Source organism: Vulpes vulpes, chromosome 8 (assembly GCF_048418805.1).
Source record: "Vulpes vulpes isolate BD-2025 chromosome 8, VulVul3, whole genome shotgun sequence".
NCBI lineage: Eukaryota > Metazoa > Chordata > Mammalia > Carnivora > Canidae > Vulpes > Vulpes vulpes.
In genome coordinates, this window is record NC_132787.1 from 33,669,035 (window position 1) to 33,674,283 (window position 5,249).

The following is a 5,249-nucleotide window of genomic DNA, read 5'->3' on the forward strand; positions in this document are numbered from 1 at the left end:
TCAGGCAAGGACTACTACTTCCTCATTAAGCCCTGCCCCTAGCTTTTTAACTAAAGGAGGGGCTGACCTTTGCCCATGTAATTTGACTCTAAAAGTAGTTGGACATTCTTTATCAAAATCTCTCACTGCCCTTTAGGACAATGAGGTGGGTGTTTCCTCCAGATAGTTCTTTACATTCTTTACATTTCATCGGTTGAGCAAATGTTGGCTGGCCACCTAATATAGGACAGGCATTATACACACATTTAATCTTAACACCCAGAGGCAGGTGTTAGGATTCCCATTTTACAGATGAGGAATCAGGCTCTAGGAAGCAGTGTGTTTTGCCAGTGGTCCCTGCCAGTGGAACTGAGACCCAAACCCTGGCCCCCCTAGCTTCACGTTATATCATGTTACCCCTCCACTGTTATTCAAAGATTATATTCAAATGGAATCTTTTCCGGTGGTTCCAGACTGACTCTAAACCTCAGCCATAGAAGCCACAAAAACTCATTTCCCCCCCCACAATTTTAAAGATAGAATTCCCTACATATATGAGAGAAGGGAGTCACATATGAATTCACATTCTATCCAGATTCTTAACTGAAAGAGACATTTATGGCCATATATGTGATCCTGAAACCTTGAGAGCTGGCCAGTAAAACATGAAGATGAAGGAAGTGTGAATGGGGAAAGAGGAATTAAGGCTAATTTCATAAAAGTGAAGGAAGAACTGGCAGTTTAAATGTTAGGCAAACAGATCCATGAGAAACAAACGGACAGTGGTTGTGGGAAAGTCAGTTCTTTGGTGACCCAAAGTGAGAGTTAATCAGCAAGCTAGTATTTACTGCACATGACATGTGCCAGTCTAGTCAACTTATGGGGTAACAAAATAATAAGAATGGTTTTTCTTAAAAAAAAAAAGTCGTTTTGGGGTGCCTGGGTGGCTCAGTCGGTTAAGCAACCCACTCTTGATTCTGGCTCAGTTCACGATCTCAAAGTCATGAGTTCAAGCCTCATGTGGGCTCTGTGCTCAGTGGGAAGTCTGCTTGAGATTCTCTTTCCCTCTCCACTTTCCCTTCTCCCCTGCTCGTGCCTATGTGCATGTGCTCTCTCTCAAAAAATAAAATCTTAAAAAAAAACTTAGTTAAAAAAGAGAGACATATTCATTTGAAATGGTTAAAGAATCAACAAATGCATAAATCACATCGTGTGGGTTAGAGTTGTTGCTGGTGTTCAGAGTTATATAACTTAATGATACTGGTTGCAGAAACCATTTACAATCCCATAAGATCTTGGCAAGGTTAAGTATAAACACAAGAAGCGGGAACTGGTACAGGAGGCAGGCTCATTGAAGATACACAATATCCATTAATCATTCAATTTGGCGACTCCCATACCCAACAAGCTAGCACATAATAAGGATGGGACTTAATACATGTTATAGATTAAAAAAACAAATACACTTTGTCCTCCTAAAACTACACATAGTGTTGGAGAAAACCTGTAAAACATAAAATAGCATACATTAAATAAAGACCACCATGATCTAGTCAGTGGTAAATGTTATTAAAAATTTGGTGTATTTCCGTCTCCCTATGACAAAAACTTCTAGCAACCTCTGGAGTATCTACCCCGCCCACTGCCCTTCCCTTTCACACTGCTTCCAATTATGGCACTTATTAGGATATACCCCTGCAGAGCAGTGGACCAAATGACCCCTGCCCCTTTAATCATATCCACGTGGACAAGAAGTGAATTGCTTACTACCCAAGTCAGGCCAATTCAATTCCATATGCCAGAAATTTGGAACTGTGTACAAGGACTCTAGCCAGACTCTGCTGGGTGTTTCAACTGGGTGGCTGTGTTTGGGTTCCACGTAGCAGAGGAGCAAAAGTAGGCAGACTGAGAAAGTGAGGAAGAGACTAATCAAGAGAGAAATGGGAAGCAACAGAGTGCCAGGGAGCAGGAGAGAGTGCTGCCCTGGATCCTGAGAGCTCTCCACTTGCCACCTGGGAGCTGGGAGACTCCTTTTTTTTTTTTTTAATTCAGCTGATCTGAGTGTTTCTTTGAAGAGAAAGATTCCTGAACAAATACAATGTACACTGTTTTACATAGTTCAGATGTTATCATAGTTTTGTGACTGGCTTTTTCTTTTCCCTTTTTTTTTTTTTTTAATCTAGGCTTCATGCCCAACATGGGGCTAGAATTCACCCTGAGATCAAGAGTCCTATGCTTTGCCGACTGAGCCAGCCAGGCGCCCCTTGTGACTTGCTTCTTGCATTTAGCATCTATCATAAGGTTATCTCCATATGAACAAACATATTTTGTAAATAGAATTTTTAATGGCTGCAGAAGTCCAGTGAATGGAAGCACTAAAATTATTCAAGCAGGCAGATATTTTTTAAATGTTTTGCTTGTTTTCATGTATTCACTATTATAAATAATATTTCACAGTATAGTTTTGTCATATTTGCCCCTATTTTGCATTGTTTCCTGAGGAATGATTCCTAGGAGTTGAGTTATTGGCAATGGATTATTTTTGCAATTGTTATATTTATTTTCAATCTGCCTTAATCTTAGATTCTGGAATTTATTTGACCTCTGATGGGAACTATGTCTAAGGGGAAAATCTGTAAGTGTTTGTATGTATGAACAAAAAGCTCATCTCAGGAAAACTTTGAGTTTTTTTTGCCCATCTTTTATTTTTTATTTATTATTTATGTATTATAGTCACAGAGAGAGAGAGAGAGGCAGAGACACAGGCAGAGGGAGAAGCAGGCTCCATGCACCGGGAGCCCAATGTGGGATTCGACCCCGGGTCTCCAGGATCGCGCCCTGGGCCAAAGGCAGGCGCCAAACCGCTGCGCCACCCAGGGATCCCTTGCCCATCTTTTAAGTGAGTATAAAGTGAATACCAAGTAAGACTTGAAAGCCCAGATGAGCAGATTTTAGAATGGACACCATACTACTCTGGGGCTGATTCTCATCCTTATTTCAATCTTGATGAAACTGGATGAAATGAAGCAACAAAAGAATGAAACCAGTTCAAATGAAACATTTGAAAAAAGGAGCAGAGGAAAAGCATCATTTGTTACAAAGTCTACCTGTGAAGGGGTTCAGAGTATGCTACTCCAATTTGGCTCTAAGGGATGTTTTGAGCTGAAAGCAGTTAAGAAGCAGACACGGGACACCTGGGCGCTCAGTGGTTAAGCGTCTGCCTTCAGCCCAGGGCGTGATTCTGGAGACCCGGAATCGAATCCTGCATCGGGCTCCCTGCATGGAGCCTACTTCCCCCTCTGCCTACGTCTCTGTGTTTCTCATGAATAAATAAATAAAATCTTAAAAACAAAACAAAACAAAAACAACCCTAGAGCTGGAACCAAAGGAGTCGACAGAGAAACTTTACTGAAGCAACATCTTCCATTAGTTTCTCATGTAGATTTACCTTCCCATAGTTTGCTGCCCCAAAAGCCGTTTTTCTTTGTCTTGTCATTTCTCTATAAATTTATTGTCCTCCACTCAGCTTTATTGAGGTGTAACCAAATAAAATTGTAATATACTTGAAATGTACAACATCATGATTTGATATATGAAACATCTATGATACATTATGAAAGGACTTTCATCATGGAGTTAATCAGCAAATCCATCACATCACATGCTTTTGGGGGGGGGGGTGAGAACACCTAAGCTCCCTCTTAAATTTTGATTTTTTCAATACAGTCTTATCAACTATAAAGTCATCATGTTATGCATTAGATCCTCAGACCTTATGCATCTTATAAGAAAGTTTGTAAGCTTTCACCAGCCTCTTCCTATTTCCCCCGCCTCCCAGCTACTGGCATCACTCTATGCTCTGTTTCTACCAGTTTGTTTTTGCTTTTAAGCTTCTACATATACATGACAACAAGCAAATTTGTCTGGCTTATTTCACTTAACACAATGTTCTCCAGGTTCATCCATGTTGTCACAAATGGCAGGATTTCCTACATTTTTAAGGCTGAAAATATTCTATTTTATAGATATTTCTTGAGGAAACTTCATGTGGTTTTCCATAGTGTGTGTTTCAGTTCACATTCTCACCAACGGGGCACAAGAGTTTCCTTTGCTCCACATCCTCATGGGCATTTAACATTTCTTGCCTTTTTGATAATAGACAACCTGACAGGTATGAGCTGATACCTCATTGTGGTTTTGATTTGCATTTCCTGGATGCTTAGTGATCACAAACACCTTTTCATGTACCTGGTGGCTGTCTGTAACTCTTCTTTGGCAAAATGTCTATTGAGGTTCTTAGCCCGTTTAAAAACCTGGTAGTTTGGGGGGTTTTTGTTTTGTTTTGTTTTGTTTTGTTTTGTTTGCTTTTGCTATTGTAGGAGTTCCTTGAATAGTTAGGATAGTAATCTCTTATTGGACATATTATTTGCAAATGCTTATTCCCACAGCATATGTTGACTTTTCATTTTGTTGATGGTTTCCTTTGCTGTGCACAAGCTTTCTTAGTTTGATGTAGTCTCATTTACTTATTTTTGCTTTGTTCCTTTTGCTTTTGTCAAATCCAAGAAATCATCACCAAGACCAATGCCAAAGAGTTTAACTCATATGTTTTCTTCTGTTTTATAGGTTCAAGTCTTGCAATCAAGTCTTTAATCGATTTTGTTGATTTTTGTGTGTGGGACAAGGTAGGAATCCAGTTTCATTCCTTTGCAGGAAGATATCCTGTTTTCCTAACACCATTTATTTGAGAGACTTTCCTTTCCCTACTGCATATTCTTGGCTCCTTTGATGAAAATTAAGTGACCATATACACATGGGATTATTTTTGGGCTCTCTATTCTGTTTCGTAGATCTATGTTATTTGTTTTTATGCCAATACCATACTGATCTGATTACTACAGCTTTGCAATATAGTTTTAAATCAGGAAGTGTGATGCCTCTGGTTTTGTTCTTGTTCAAGATTGCTTTGGCTATTTGGAATCTTCTGTGGATCCTTACAAATTTTAGGATTATTTGTCTATTTCTGTGAAAAATGTCATTGGGATTTTGGTAGGGATTGCACTGAATCTGTATATGACTAGCATGAATGTCTACCCATTTATTTGTATCTTTTAATTTTTATTTTATTTTATTTTATTTTAATTTTTTATTTATTTATGATAGTCACAGAGAGAGAGAGAGAGAGAGAGAGAGGCAGAGACACAGGCGGAGGGAGAAGCAGGCTCCATGCGCCGGGAGCCTGATGTGGGATTCGATCCCGGGTCTCCAGG